Source organism: Arachis stenosperma, chromosome 6 (genome assembly GCF_014773155.1).
Source record: "Arachis stenosperma cultivar V10309 chromosome 6, arast.V10309.gnm1.PFL2, whole genome shotgun sequence".
Classification (NCBI taxonomy): Eukaryota; Viridiplantae; Streptophyta; class Magnoliopsida; order Fabales; family Fabaceae; genus Arachis; species Arachis stenosperma.
In genome coordinates, this window is record NC_080382.1 from 49,044,107 (window position 1) to 49,059,578 (window position 15,472).

The 15,472-nt window shown below is 38.1% G+C and overlaps 1 non-coding gene across 1 annotated transcript; it reads right to left on the reverse strand.

Moving 5' to 3' along the window:
* Positions 1-2,274: 2,274 nt before the first annotated feature.
* LOC130937172 (small nucleolar RNA R71) lies at positions 2,275-2,382 on the reverse strand. The gene has a single exon (XR_009068402.1). It is a non-coding gene; the product is annotated as a small nucleolar RNA R71 (small nucleolar RNA).
* Positions 2,383-15,472: the final 13,090 nt, after the last annotated feature.

A 15,472-nucleotide genomic window follows, 5' to 3' on the forward strand; every position in this document is an offset into this window, starting at 1 on the left:
GCCTAACTGAGATTTACAAGATGACCATAGTTGCTTCATACCAACAATCTCTGTGGGATCGACCCTTACTCATGTAAGGTTTATTACTTGGATGACCCAGTACACTTGCTGGTTAGTGATGCGAAGTTGTGAAGAAAGTGCTGAGTTAGAAATGTGCATACCAAGTTGAGCGCCATTGAAAGAGATCATAATTTCGTGCACCAAGTTTTTGGCGCCGTTGCCGAGGATTGTTGAGTTTGGACAACTGACGGTTCATCTTGTTGCTCAGATTAGGTAATTTTCTTCTTAATTTGTTTTCAAAAAGTTTTTCAAAAAATTTTTTTCTTTTTCGTTCTTTCTAAAAATTATTTTCAAAAAATCTAATATATATATATATATATATATATATATATCGAAAAAATCATAAAATCAAAATTATTTTGTGTTTCTTGTCTGAGTCTAGTGTAAATTTTTAAGTTTGGTGTCAATTGCATGTTTTAAAAATTTATGCATTTTTCGAAAATTCATGCATGTGTTCTTCATGATCTTCAAGTTGTTCTTGACAAGACTTCTTGTTTGATCTTTAAATTTTCTTGTTTTGTGTCTTTTCTGATTTTTCATATGCATTCTTGCATTTATAGTGTCTAAGCATTGAAAATTTCTAAGTTTGGTGTCTTGCATGTTATTTTTTTCTTGAAAATTTTTCAAAAATAAGTCTTGATGTCCATCTTGATCTTCAATGTGTTCTTGGTGTTCATCTTGACATTCATAGTGTTCTTGCATGCATTAAGTGTTTTGGGTCATATTTGTGTTTTTCTCTCTCCTCATTAAAAAATTCAAAAATAAAAAAATATCTTTTTCTTATTTTGCTCATAATTTTCGAAAATTTGAGTTGACTTAGTCAAAAATTTTTAAAACTTAGCTATTTCTTATAAGTCAAGTCAAATTTTCAATTTTAAAAATCCTATCTTTTCAAAACCTTTTTTTAAAAATCAATTATTCTTCATTTTTTTTTATTATTTTCAAAAATTTTTAAAATTTATTTTCAAAATCTTTTTCTTATCTTTTTTTCAAATCTTTGAAAACTTTACTAACAATTAATGTGATTGATTCAAAAATTTGAAGTTTGTTACTTTCTTGTTGAGAAAGGTTCAATCTTTAAATTTTAGAATCATATCTTTTAGTTTCTTGTTAGTCAAGTAATCAATTTTATTTTTAAAAATCAAATCATTTCCAAAATATCTTTTTCAAGCATATCTTTTCAAACATCTTTTACAAATCATATCTTTTTCAAAATCAATTTAAAAAATTTTTTCTAACTTCTTATCTTTTCAAAATTGATTCTCGAATCTTTTTCAAACCAACTAATTGACTTTTTATTTGTTTCTTATCTTTTTCAAAACCACCCAACTATTTTTCTCTCTCTAATTTTCGAAAATTTCTCACTCTTTTTCAAAATTCTTTTAATTAACTAATTGTTTCAAATTTTAATTTTAATTGTACTTCTCCTCTCAATTTTCGAAAATCACTAACTATTTTTCAAAAATAATTTTCTAATTCCTCTCTCTCTCATCTTCTTCTATTTATTTATTTAATTACTAACACTCTTCTCTTCATCTAAAAATCCGAACTCTCTCTTATCCTCTTTGTTCGAATTTTTCTCATCCTTCTTCTATTCTTTTCTTCTTCTACTCACATAAAGGAATCTCTATACTGTGATATAGAGGATTCCTCGTCTTTTCTGTTCTCTTCTTTTTCATATGAGTAGGAGCAAGGACAAGGACATACTTGTTAAAGCAGATCCTAAACCTGAAAGGACTCTGAAGAAGAAGCTAAAAGAAGCTAAAGCTCAATAATCCGAGAAAAACTTACAGAGGATCTCAAAAAAGAAGACATGGCCGAACCCAATAACAATGGTGAAGGCGCAAGGAGGATGCTTGGTGATTATACTACACCTACTTCCAATTTTCATGGAAGAAGCATCTCAATTCCTGCCATTAAAGCAAACAATTTTGAGCTGAAGCCTTAGATAGTTGCTTTAATGCAACAGAACTGCAAGTTTCATGGACTTCCATCAGAAGATCCCTACCAGTTTTTAACTGAGTTCTTGCAGATCGTGAGACTATTAAGACTAATGGAGTAGATCCGGAAGTCTACAGGCTCATGCGTTTCCCTTTTGCTGTAAGAGACAGACCTAGAACATGGTTGGACTCACAACCTAAAGATAGCCTGGACTCTTGGGATAAGCTGGTCACGGCCTTCTTGGCCAAGTTTTTTCCTCCTCAAATGCTGAGCAAGCTTAGAGTGGATGTTCAGACCTTTAAACAAAAAGATGGTGAATCCCTCTATGAAGCTTGGGAAAGATACAAGCAGATGACCAAAAAGTGTCCTTCTGACATGCTTTCAGAGTGGACCATTTTGGATATATTCTATTATGGTCTATCTGAGTTCTCTAAGATGTCACTGGACCATTTTGCAGGTAGATCTATTCACCTAAAGAAAATGCCTGCAGAAGCTCAAGAACTTATTGAAATGGTTGCAAACAACCAATTCATGTACACTTCTGAGAGAAATCCTGTGAGTAATGGGACGCCTCAGAGGAAGGGAGTTCTTGAAATTGATGCTCTGAATGCCATATTGGCTCAGAACAAAATGTTGACTCAGCAAGTCAACATGATTTCTCTGGGTCTGAATGGATGGCAAAATGCATCCAACAATACTAAAGGGGCATCTTCTGAAGAAGAAGCTTATGCTCTTGAGAACCCTGCAATGGCAGAGGTGAATTATATGGGTGAACCCTATGGAAACACCTATAATCCCTCATGAAAAAATCATCCAAATTTCTCATGGAAGGATCAACAAAAGCTCCAACAAGGCTTTAATAATGGTGGAAGAAACAGACTTAGCAATAGCAAGCCTTTTCCATCATCTTCTCAGCAACAGACATAAAATTCTGAGCAGAGCTCCTCTAGCTTAGCAAACATAGTCTCTGATCTATCTAAGGCCACTCTAAGTTTCATGAGTGAAACAAGGTCCTCCATTAGAAATTTGGAGGCACAAGTAGGCCAGCTGAGTAAGAAAATCACTGAAACTCCTCCTAGTATTCTCCCAAGCAATGCAGAAGAGAATCCAAAGAGAGAGTGCAAGGCCATTGATATAATCCAAATGGCCGAATCCAAAGAAGAAGGGGAGGACGTGAATCCCAATGAGGAAGACCTCATGGGACATCTCCCAGACAAGAAGGAGTTTCCTATAGAGGACCTAAAGGAATCTGAGCCTCATATAGAGACCATAGAGATTCCATTAAACCTCCTTCTGCCATTCATGAGCTCTGAGAACTATTCATCCTCTGAAGAGGATGAAGATGTAACTGAAGAGCAAGTTGCTCAATATCTAGGAGCCATCATGAAGCTGAATGCCAAGTTGTTTGGTAATGAGGCTTGGAAAGGTGAACCTCCCTTGCTCATTAGTGAACTAGATACATGGGTTCAGCAAACTCTACCTCAAAAGAAACAAGATCCTGGTAAATTCTTAATACCCTGTACCATAGGCACCATGACCTTTGAGAAGGCCCTGTGTGACTTGGGGTCAGGTATAAATCTTATGTCACTGTCTGTGATGGAAAAGCTTGGGATCTTTGAGGTACAAGCTGCAAGAATCTCATTAGAGATGGCACACAAGTCAATAAAACAAGCTTATGGATTGGTAGAGGACGTGTTAGTAAAGGTTAAAGGCCTTTACCTCCTTGCTGATTTTATAATCTTAGACACTGGGAAGGAGGAGGATGAATGCATCATCCTTGGAAGACCCTTCCTAGCCACAGCAAGAGCTGTAATTGATGTTGACAGAGGAGAGCTAGTCCTTCAATTAAATGGGGACTACCTTATGTTTAAAGCTCAAGGATCTTCCTCTGTAACCATGGAGAGGAAGCATGAATAGCTTCTCTCAATGCAGAGTCAAACAGAGCCCCCACAGTCAAACCCTAAGTTTGGTGTTGGAAGGCTACAACCAAACTCTAAGTTTGGTGTTGAACCCCCGCATTCAAATTCTAAGTTTGGTGATGGGAGGTCCCAACAATGCTATGAATACATATGAGGCTCCATGAGAGCTCACTGTCAAGCTATTGACATTAAAGAAGTGCTTATTAGGAGGCAACCCAATTTTTATTTATATATATTTTTATCGTTCTTTTTTGTTTTATTAGGTTTATGATCATGTGGAGTCACAAAACAATTGCAAAAATTAAAAACATAATAAAAAATAGCAGAAGAAACAGCACACCCTGGAGGAAGAGCGTACTGGCGTTTAAACGCCAGTAAGGAGCATCTGGCTGGCGTTCAGCGCCAGAATAGAGCATGAATCTGGCGTTGAATGCCAGAAACATGCAGTACTCTAGCGTTTAAATGCCAGGATTGCACCCTGAGGAAAGCTGGCATTTAACACCAGAAACAAGCTTCAGTCTAGCGTTAAACGCCAGAAACATGCTACATTTGGGTGTTTAACGCCAGAAACAAGCTTCAGTCTGGCGTTAAATGCCAGGAATGTATGCAGAGGGCATTTTACACGCCTAATTGGTGCAGGGATGATAAATCATTGACATCTCAGTATCTGTGGACCCTACATGATCACCTCAGAATCTGTGGACCCCACAGGATCCCCACCTACCTCAACTCACCTTCTTTCTTCTTTACACAATCCAACAACACTCTTCCCCAAACATCATTCACCAATCACCTAAATCTCTTTTCCCAATTACCCCTTCACCACTCACATCCATCTACTCTTCCCCATAAACCCCACCTACCTTCAAATTCAAAATCCCTTTCCCATCCAAACCCACCCTAAATGACCGAACCTACTACCCCCTCCCTCCACTATATAGACCCCTTCATCCTTCTTCATTTTCACACAACACAACCCTCTCTTCTCCCCCTTGGCCGAAACACACACCCTTCTCCCTCTCCTCTATTTTTTCTTCTTCTTCTTCTATTATTTTCTTTTCTTTGCTCGAGGGCGAGCAACATTCTAAGTTTGGTGTGGTAAAAGCATAGATTTTTTGTTTTTCCATAACCATTGATGGCACATAAGGCCGGAGAAACCTCTAGAAAGAGAAAAGGGAAGACAAAAGCTTCCACCTCCGAGTCGTGGGAGATGGAAAAATTCATCTCTAAAGCCCATCAAGACCACTTCTATGAAGTTGTGGCCAAGAAGAAGGTGATCCCTGAGGTCCCTTTCATGCTCAAGAAAAATAAGTATCCGGAGATTCGACATGAGATCCAAAGAAGAGGTTGGGAAGTTCTTACCAACCCCATTCAACAAGTCAGAATCTTAATGGTTCAAGAGCTCTATGCCAATGCATGGATCACTAGGAACCATGATCAAAGCATGAACCAAACCCAAATAATTGGCTTACAATGGTTCGGGGGAAATGCTTAGATTTTAGTTCGGAAAATGTGAGGTTGGCGTTCAACTTGCCTATGATGCAAGAAGACGCACGCCCCTACATTAGAAGGGTCAACTTTGATCAAAGGTTGGACCAAGTCCTCATGGACATATGTGTGGAAGGAGCTCAATGGAAAAGAGACTCAAAAGGCAAGCCGGTTCAATTGAGAAGACTGGACCTTAAGTCTGTGGCTAGAGGATGGTTGGAGTTTATCCAACGCTCCATCATCCCCACTAGCACCCGATCTGAAGTTACTGTGGATCGGGCCATCATGATCCATAACATCATGATTGGAGAGGAAGTAGAAGTTCATGAAGTCATTTCTCTAGAACTCTACAAAGTAGCCGAAAAGCCCTCCACCTTAGCAAGGCTAGCCTTTTCTCATCTCATTTACCATCTATGCTACTTAGCTGGAGTTGTCATAGAAAGAGATATCCTCATTGAAGAAGACAAGCCCATCACTAAGAAGAGGATAGAACAAACAAGAGAGCACATTCATGGATCTCTAAACAACTATTGGGAACAACTCAACACTTCTCTAGAAGGATTGAGTCATGACATGAACCAATTGAGGGTGGAACACCAAGAGCACTCCATCATTCTAAATGAGATTAGAGCAGATCAAAGAGCTATGAGGAAGGAGCAACAAAGGCAAGGAAGAGACATAGAGGAGCTCAAGAACACCATTGGTCCTTCAAGGAGAAGGTGCCACCATCACTAAGGTGGACTCATTCCTTAACTTCCTTGTTCTTATTTCTCTATTTTTCAATTTTTATGCTTCATGTTTATCTATGTTTTGTGTCTTTATTACATGATCATTAGTGTCTAGTAACTATGTCTTAAAGCTATGAATAATTCTGTGAATCCTTCGCCTTTCTTAAATGAAATATGTTTTTAATACAAAAGAATAAGAATTACATGAGTTTCGAATTCATCCTTGAAATTAGTTTAATTATATTGATATGATGACAATACTTTTTATTTTCTGAATGAATGCTTGAACAGTGCATATTTTTTATTTTGTTTATGAATGTTAAAATTGTTGGCTCTTGAAAGAATAATGAACAAGAGAAATGTTATTGATAATCTGAAAAATCATAAAATTAATTCTTGAAGCAAGAAAAAGCAGTGAATAAAAAGCTTGCAAAAAAAATTAAATAATAAAAGAAAAAGAAAAAGCATGCAGAAAAAGCCAATAGCCCTTAAAACCAAAAGGCAAGGGTAAAAAGGATCGAAGGCTTTGAGCATCAATGGATAGGAGGGCCCAAGGAAATAAATCCAGGCCTAAGCGGCTAAATCAAGCTGTCCCTAACAATGTGCTTATGGCATGTAGGTCCAAGTGAAAAGCTTGAGACTGAGTGGTTAAAGTCGTGATCCAAAGCAAAAAGAGTGTGCTTAAGAGCTCTGGACACCTCTAACTGGGGACTTTAGCAAAGCTGAGTCACAATCTGAAAAGGTTCACCCAGTAATGTGTCTGTGGCATTTATGTATCCGGTGGTAATACTTGAAAACAAAGTGCTTAGGGCCACGGCCAAGACTCATAAAGTAGATGTGTTCAAGAATCAACATACTTAACTAGGAGAATCAATAACACTATCTGAAATATGAGTTCCTAGATATGCCAATCATTCTAAACTTCAAAGGATAAAGTGAGATGCCAAAACTGTTCAGAAGCAAAAAGGCTACTAGTCCCGCTCATCTAATTAGAACTAAGATTCATTGATATTTTGGGATTTATATATATTCTCTTCTTTTTATCCTATTTGATTTTCAGTTGGTTGGGGACAAGCAACAATTTAAGTTTGGTGTTGTGATGAGCGGATAATTTATACGCTTTTTGGCATTGTTTTTCGGTAGTTTTTAGTAGGATCTAGCTACTTTTAGGGATGTTTTTATTAGTTTCTATGCAAAATTCACATTTCTGGACTTTAATATGAGTTTGTGTGTTTTTCTGTGTTTAGGTATTTTCTGGCTGAAATTAAGGGACCTGAGCAAAAATGTAATTCATGCTGAAAAAGGACTGCTGATGTTGTTGGATTCTGACCTCCATGCACTCGAAATAGATATTCTGGAGCTACAAAACTCCAAATGGCGCTCTCTCAACGACGTTAAAAAGTAGACATCCAGGGCTTTCCAGCAATATATAATAGTCCACACTTTATTCGAGTTAAGATGACGCAAACTGGTGTTTAACGCTAGTTCCATGCTGTATTCTGGAGTAAAACGCTAGAAACACGTCACGAACCAGAGTTAAACGCCAAACAAATGTTACAGCTTGACCTTTAACTCCAAGAGAAGCCTCTCCACATGTAAAGCCCAAGCTCAGCCCAAGCACACACCAAAGTGGGCCCCGAAAGTGGATTTCTGCACTTAGACTTATTTCTGTAAACCCTAGTAGCTAGTTTAGTATAAATAAAACTTTTTACTATTGCACTAGTGTCTAGTCTTTTGACCATTCGGTCTTTTGATCATTCAGGGGAGCTGGCCATTCGGCCATGCCTGGACCATCACTTATGTATTTTCAACGGTGGAGTTTCTACACACCATAGATTAAGGTGTGGAGCTCTGCTGTACCTCGAGTTTTAATGCAAAATATTACTGTCTTCTATTCACTTCAGCTTATTCTTATTCTAGGATATTCGTTGCACTTCAACATGATGAATGTGATGATCCGTGACACTCATCATCATTCTCACCTATGAACAGGTGATTGACAACCACTTCCGTTCTACCTTAGAACGAGCGTGTATCTCTTGGATTCCTTAATCAGGATCTTCGTGGTATAAGCTAGAACCCTTTCGCGGCCATTCTTGAGAATCCGAAAAGTCTAAACCTTGTCTGTGGTATTCTTAGTAGGATTCAGGGATTGAATGACTATGACAAGCTTCAAACTCGCGATTGTTGGGCGTAGTGACAGACGCAAAAGAATCAATGGATTCTATTCCGACATCATCTAGAATTGACAGATGATTAGCCGTGCTGTGACAGAGCATTTGGACCATTTTCACTGAGAGGATGGAATGTAGCCATTGACAACGGTGATGCCTTACATGCAGCTTGCCATGGAAAGGAGTATGAAGGATTGGATGAAGGCAGTAAGAAAGCAGAGATTCAGAAGGGACAAAGGATCTCCATACATTTATCTGAAATTTACACCAAGGATTTACATAAGTATCTCTTTCATCTATTTTATGCGTTATTTATTATTATTTTCGAAAAACCATTATAACCAATTGAATCTGCCTAATTGAGATTTACAAGATGACCATAGTTGCTTCATACCAACAATCTCTGTGGGATCGACCCTTACTCACGTAAGATTTATTACTTGGACGACCCAGTACACTTGCTGGTTAGTGATGCGAAGTTGTGAAGAAAGTGCTGAGTTAGAAATGCGCATACCAAGTTGAGCGCCATTGAAAGAGATCACAATTTCGTGCACCACTGACGCCAGCTGCGTCTTCTTTAGTGAAAGTAATAGTAGGGAGGTCGGGTGCTCCTTCTCCTCCCTCGACGTGACATACTTCTTTGAGGTGTCTTTTGCGAGATGATTTGGAGATTCCTCCTCCCGCAAATCCTCCATGTATCATGTGAACATGTCTCTCTAGGGTATGAGGTGGTCGATCTGTTCGCCCGCCCTATTCCCCACTTCTTCTTTTTCTGGGCTCATCTGTCTTACTGGCTAGGTACCGATCCAGTCTCCCTTCTCTTACCAATTTCTCTATGACATTCTTCAAGTCGAAGCATTCGTTGGTGGGATGTCTATAGATTCGATGGTATTCGCAATATTCCGTCCGATTTCCTCCTCCCTTTTTGCTTTTAAGTGGGCGAGGTGGTGGGATTTTTTCAGTGTGGCATACTTCTCGGTATACTGATACGAGAGACACCCGGAGAGGGGTGTAGCTGTGGTATTTCTTGATCTTCTCTCCATGCTGATCTTCTTTTTTCTTGGACTCTTTATCTTTATCTCGGGAGGAGTAAGAGGATCCAGATTTTGAAGTCTCTCCTAGTCGAGAGTTTTCCTCCATGTTGATGTATTTTTCTGCTCGTTCTCGTACTTCGTTCAGGGATGTAGGATGTTTCTTTGATATGGAATGAATGAAAGGTCCCTCTCGTAGGCCATTGATGAGACCCATGATGGCTGCTTCGGTTGGCAGACTTTGTTGTCTAGACATGCTTTGTTGAATCTTTCCATATAGTTGTGAAGATTTTCCTGATCTCCTTGCTTGATCCTTAATAAGCTTGGGGCGTGCTTGGCTTTGTCTTTCTGGATAGAGAATCTAGCAAAGAACTTCCCCGCTAAGTCGTCAAAGCTTCAGAAGGACTTCGGGGGTAGGCTGTCGAACCCCTTGTTTGCTATTTTAATTAAGGTAGTTGGGAAGGCTTTGCATCGGATTGCGTCTGAGGCATTGGTGAGATACATTCTGCTTCTGAAATTACTGAGATGATGGCTTGGATCTGATGTGCCGTCGTACGGGGTCATGTCTGGGGCTTTGAAGTCTTTTGGCTTTCATAATTTCTTTGGTGAATGGGTCTTGATCCTTGTGGGGATTATCCTTGCGATTGGATCAAGTAGTCTTTTTTAGATCTGCATCAAGCTGTAATAGTTTGTCTTGAGCTCTTTGCGTCGCCTATATTCCCTTCTAAGTTCTTTCTCATCTTCTCATTGATACTTGGCCTCTTTTTCAAGTTATTTGAGACGTTCTTCTTGAGCCTGAAGTGCCTCTAGGATTTCTGCAATTGGTGGGCTCTTATCTTTGTTTTATTGAGGAGTATCCTTTGATGTGACATCCGCGTTCTTATGCGACATCCTGTCCTCTAGATCAGAGTCGTGGTTGTTGTTAAGGTTGTCTGCCATGATGATGGGATGACTTCCAGGTTCCCCGGAAATGGCGCCAATGTTCCGAGGGTTACCTGAAACTGTAGGTCGATCTCGGACGATATCTTCTGTATTGGTCGGCACTGTCGTGTCCGACTTGATGATGTGGCCGGAGCCGCCGTGTCTGACTTGTTGGACTTGGTGGTAATGCTGATCCTTCGTCACCAGAGGGTGGTGGTACCTACAAGGGAATCCGATGCTTAAGTTAGCAAGGGTATTAAGCAGGTTTTTAGTAGAATCAGAATATGAGTTATACCTGGGTGCTCCAGCGTATTTATAATAGCGTGGAGTGACCTTTTTGGAGTTAAGATATTTATCTTATCTTATCTTTGAGTGAGGTTATCTTATCTTTAAGGGACCCGCCTTTATCTCTCTAAGCTTCTGGCTGCCTTTGGTTTTGGGTCGTGTTCCTCTTTCTTAGGCCTTCTTAGGCCTCTGTAGTGATTTGGACGAACTCATTTCATAAAGAGGTCGGGTAGTCCCGATCTGAACAGGTCGGTCGATTTGTCGTTGATCCGCTCGGGTCGTACAGCTCGACCCAGGGCATGAACAAATGGTAAAAGAAAGTTCAATGGAATCTCTATGGTCTCTGTATGAGCCTCATATTCCCTTGGTTCCTCATTGGGGTACTCCTTAATGGCCAGTGGACATTCCCTGAGGTCTTCCTCATTGGGAATCACTGCCTTTTCACTCTCTCCAGGTTCGGCTATGTTCGTCATGGTTATTGATGAGCGGATAATTTATACGCTTTTTGGAAATTTTTTTAGGTAGTTTTTAGTAAGTTCAAGCTACTTTTAGGGATGTTTCCATTAGTTTTTATGTTAAATTTACATTTCTGGACTTTACTATGAGTTTGTGTGTTTTTCTGTGATTTCAGGTAATTTCTGGCTGAAATTGAGGGACTTGAGCAAAACTCTGAAAAAGGCTGACAAAAGGACTGCTGATGCTGTTGGAATCTGACCTCCCTGCACTAAAAATGAATTTTCTGGAGCTACAGAACTCTAATTGGCGCGCTCTCAACGGCGTTGGAAATTAGACATCCAGAGCTTTCCAGCAATATATAATAGTCTATACTTTATTCGGAAATTAACGACGTAACTTGGCGTTGAACGCCAAGTACATGCTGCTGTCTGGAGTTAAACACCAGAAAAACGTCATGATCCGGAGTTGAACGCCCAAAACACGTCATAAATTGGAGTTCAACTCCAAGAGAAGCCTCAGCTCGTGGATAGATCAAGCTCAGCCCAAACATACACCAAGTGGGCCCCGGAAGTGGATTTATGCATCAATTACTTACTCATGTAAACCCTAGTAGCTAGTCTAGTATATATAGGACCTCTTACTATTGTATTAGACATCTTTGGTCTCAGTTTTGTTTTATTCTTCATCTTAGGAGACTATTGATCACGTTTTGGGGGGCTGGCCATTCGGCCATGCCTGAACCTTTTACTTATGTATTTTCAACAGTGGAGTTTCTGCACACCATAGATTAAGGGTATGGAGCTCTGCTGTACCTCAAGTTTCAATACAATTACTATTACTTTCTATTTAATTCTCTTTTATTCTTATTCCAAGATATATGTTGCACAACACTTTGATGAATGTGATGATCCGTGACACTCATCATCATTCTCACTTATGAACGCGCGTGATTGACAACCACTTCCGTTCTACCTTAGGCCGGGCGCATATCTCTTAGATTCCCCAACAGAATCTTCGTGGTATAAGCTAGATAGATGGCGGCATTCATGGGGATCCGGAAAGTCTAACCTTGTCTGTGGTATTCCGAGTAGGATCCTGGGAATCCAGAAAGTCTAACCTTGTCTGTGGTATTCCGAGTAGGATTCCGGTATTGAATGACTGTGACGAGCTTCAAACTCCTGAAGGCTGGGCGTTAGTGACAGACGCAAAAGAATCAATAGATTCTACTCCAACCTGATTGAGAACCGACAGATGATTAGCCGTGCTGTGACAGAGCATTTGGACTATTTTCACTGAGAGGATGGGATGTAGCTATCAACCAAGGGTGATGCCTCCAGACGATTAGCCGTGCAGTGACAGCGCGTAGGACCATTTTCCCGAGAGGATTAAAAGTAGCCATTGATGATAGTGATGCCCTACATACAGCTTGCCATGGAAAGGAGTAAGAAGGATTGGAAGAGCGAATAGTGAAGCAGAGTTTCAAGAGGAGCACAGCATCTCCATACGCTTATCTGAAATTCCCACTATTGATTTACATAAGTATTTCTATTCCTTTTATTTTCTTGTTACTATTAATTTTCGAAAACCAAAACTATTTAATCTGCCTAACTGAGATTTACAAGGTGACCATAGCTTGCTTCATACCAGCAACCTCTGTGGGATCGACCCTTACTCGCGTAAGGTTTATTACTTGGACGACCCAGTACACTTGCTGGTTAGTTGAACGGAGTTGTGAATTCAAATAGAGCCAATTATTAAATTTCATACAAGTACAAAGACAATAGATCACAATTTCATCCACCAAGTTTTTGGCGCCGTTGCCGGGGATTGTTGAGTTTGGACAACTGACGTTTCATCTTGTTGCTCAGATTAGGTAATTTTCTTTTCAAAAATCTTTTTCAAAATTTTTCTTTTATTTTTCGTTTTTCCAAAAATATTTTCGAAAAAAAAAATTAATAAAAATCCAAAAAAAAAATTAGAAAATCATAAAAACCAAAAAATATTTTGTGTTTCTTGTTTGAGTCTTGAGTCAATTTTTATGTTTGGTGTCAATTGCATGCTTTAAAAATCTTTTCTTGCATTTTTCGAAAAATCCATGCATTCATAGTGTTCTTCATGATCTTCAAGTTGTTCTTGATAAGTCCTCTTGTTTGATCTTGATGATTTCTTGTTTTGTGTCTTTAGTTGTTTTTCATATGCATGTTTTGTTTGTTAGAGTCCATGCATTAAAGATTTCTAAGTTTGGTGTCTTGCATGTTTTCTTTGCATAAAAAATTTTTCAAAATTATGTTCTTGATGTTCATCATGATCTTCAAAGTGTTCTTGGTGTTCATCTTGACATTCATAGCATTCTTACATGCATTCATTGTTTTGATCTAAAAATTTCATGCATTGAGTATTTTTGTTGTTTTTCTCTCTCATAATTAAAAATTCAAAAATAAAAAAAATATCTTTTCCTTATTTCCCTCCAAATTTTCGAAATTTTGGGTTGACTTGGTCAAAAATTTTTAAAAAAAAATTAGTTGTTTCTTACAAGTCAAGTCAAAATTTCAAATTTTAAAAATCTTATCTTTTCAAAATCTTTTTCAAAAATCATATCTTTTTCATTTTTTCTATTTTTCGAAAATTTCAAAAATCTTTTTCAAAATATTTTCAAAATCTTTTTCTTATCTTTATATCAAATTTTCGAAAATATGCTAACAATTAATGTGATTGGTTCAAAAATTTGAAGTTTGTTACTTTCTTGTTAAAAAAGGTTCAATCTTTAAGTTCTAGAATCTTATCTTGTAGTTTCTTGTTAGTAAAGTAAATAATTTCAAAATTTTTGAATTAAATCTTTTTATCTCTTATTTTATCTTCTTCTCAAAATTTTATCTTTTTCAAAATTTGATTTCAAAATATCTTATCTAACTTCTTATCTTCTTGTCTTTTTAAAATTTGATTTCAAATCTTTTTCAATCAACTAACTAACTTTTTGTTTGTTTCTTATCTTTTTCAAAACCACCTAACTACTTTTCCCTCTTCAATTTTCGAAAATATCTCTCTCTTTTTCAAAAATTCTTTTTAATTAACTAAATGTTTCATGTTTTAATTTTAATTACAATTTATCTCTAATTTTCGAAAATCACTAACCCCTTTTTAAAATTATTTTCGAAATTCTCTTTCTCTTTTCTTCTTCTATTTTATTATTTATTTACTAACACTTCTCTTCACCTCTCTTCATCTAAAAATCCGAACCATTCTTCTTCACTCCTTCCCCCCTTTCTTCTACTACTAACATAAAGGAATCTCTATACTGTGACATAGAGGATTCCTCTTTCTTTTCTTGTTTTCTTCTCTTTCATATGAGCAGGAACAGGGAAAAAGGCACTCTTGTTGAAATTGATCCAGAACCTGAAAGGACTCTGAAGAGAAAATTAAGAGAAACTAAATTACAACAATCCAGAAACAACCTTTCAGAAATTTTCGAACAAGAAAAGGAGATGGCAGCCGAAAATAATAAAAATGCAAGGAGAATGCTTGGTGACTTCACAAAGCCAACGTCCAAGTTTGATGGAAGAAGCATCTCCATTCCTGCCATTGGAGCCAACAACTTTGAGCTTAAGCCTCAGCTAGTTGCCTTAATGCAACAAAACTGCAAGTTTTATGGACTTTCATCTGAAGATCCTTATCAGTTTTTAACTGAGTTCTTGCAGATCTGTGAGACTGTAAAGACGAATGGAGTTGATCTTGAAGTCTACAGACTCATGCTTTTCCCTTTTGCTGTAAGAGACAGAGCTAGAATATGGTTGGATTCACAACCTAAGGATAGCCTGGACTCCTGGGATAAGCTGGTCACAGCCTTCTTGGATAAATTCTTTCCTCCTCAAAAGCTGAGCAAGCTGAGAGTGGATGTTCAAACCTTCAAATAAAAAGATGGTGAATCCCTCTATGAAGCTTGGGAAAGATACAAGCAGCTGACCAAAAGATGTCCATCTGACATGTTTTCAGAATGGACCATATTAGATATATTCTATTATGGTCTATCTGAATTTTCGAAAATGTCATTGGACCATTCTGCAGGTGGATCTATTCACCTAAAGAAAACGCCTGAAGAGGCTCAAGAACTCATTGACATGGTTGCAAACAACCAATTCATGTACACTTCTGAGAGGAATTCCGTGAATAATGGGATACCTCAGAAGAAAGGAGTTCTTGAAATTGATGCTCTGAATGCCATATTGGCTCAGAACAAAGTGTTGACTCAACAGGTCAACATGATCTCTCAAAATCTGAATGGATGGCAACATGCATCCAACAGTACTAGAGAGGCAGCTTCTGAAGAAGCTTATGATCCTGAGAACCCTGCCATGGCAGAGGTTAATTACATGGGTGAACCTTATGGAAACACCTATAACTCATCATGGAGAAATCATCCAAATTTCTCATGGAAGGATCAACAAAAACCTCAACAAGGCTTTAACAATGGT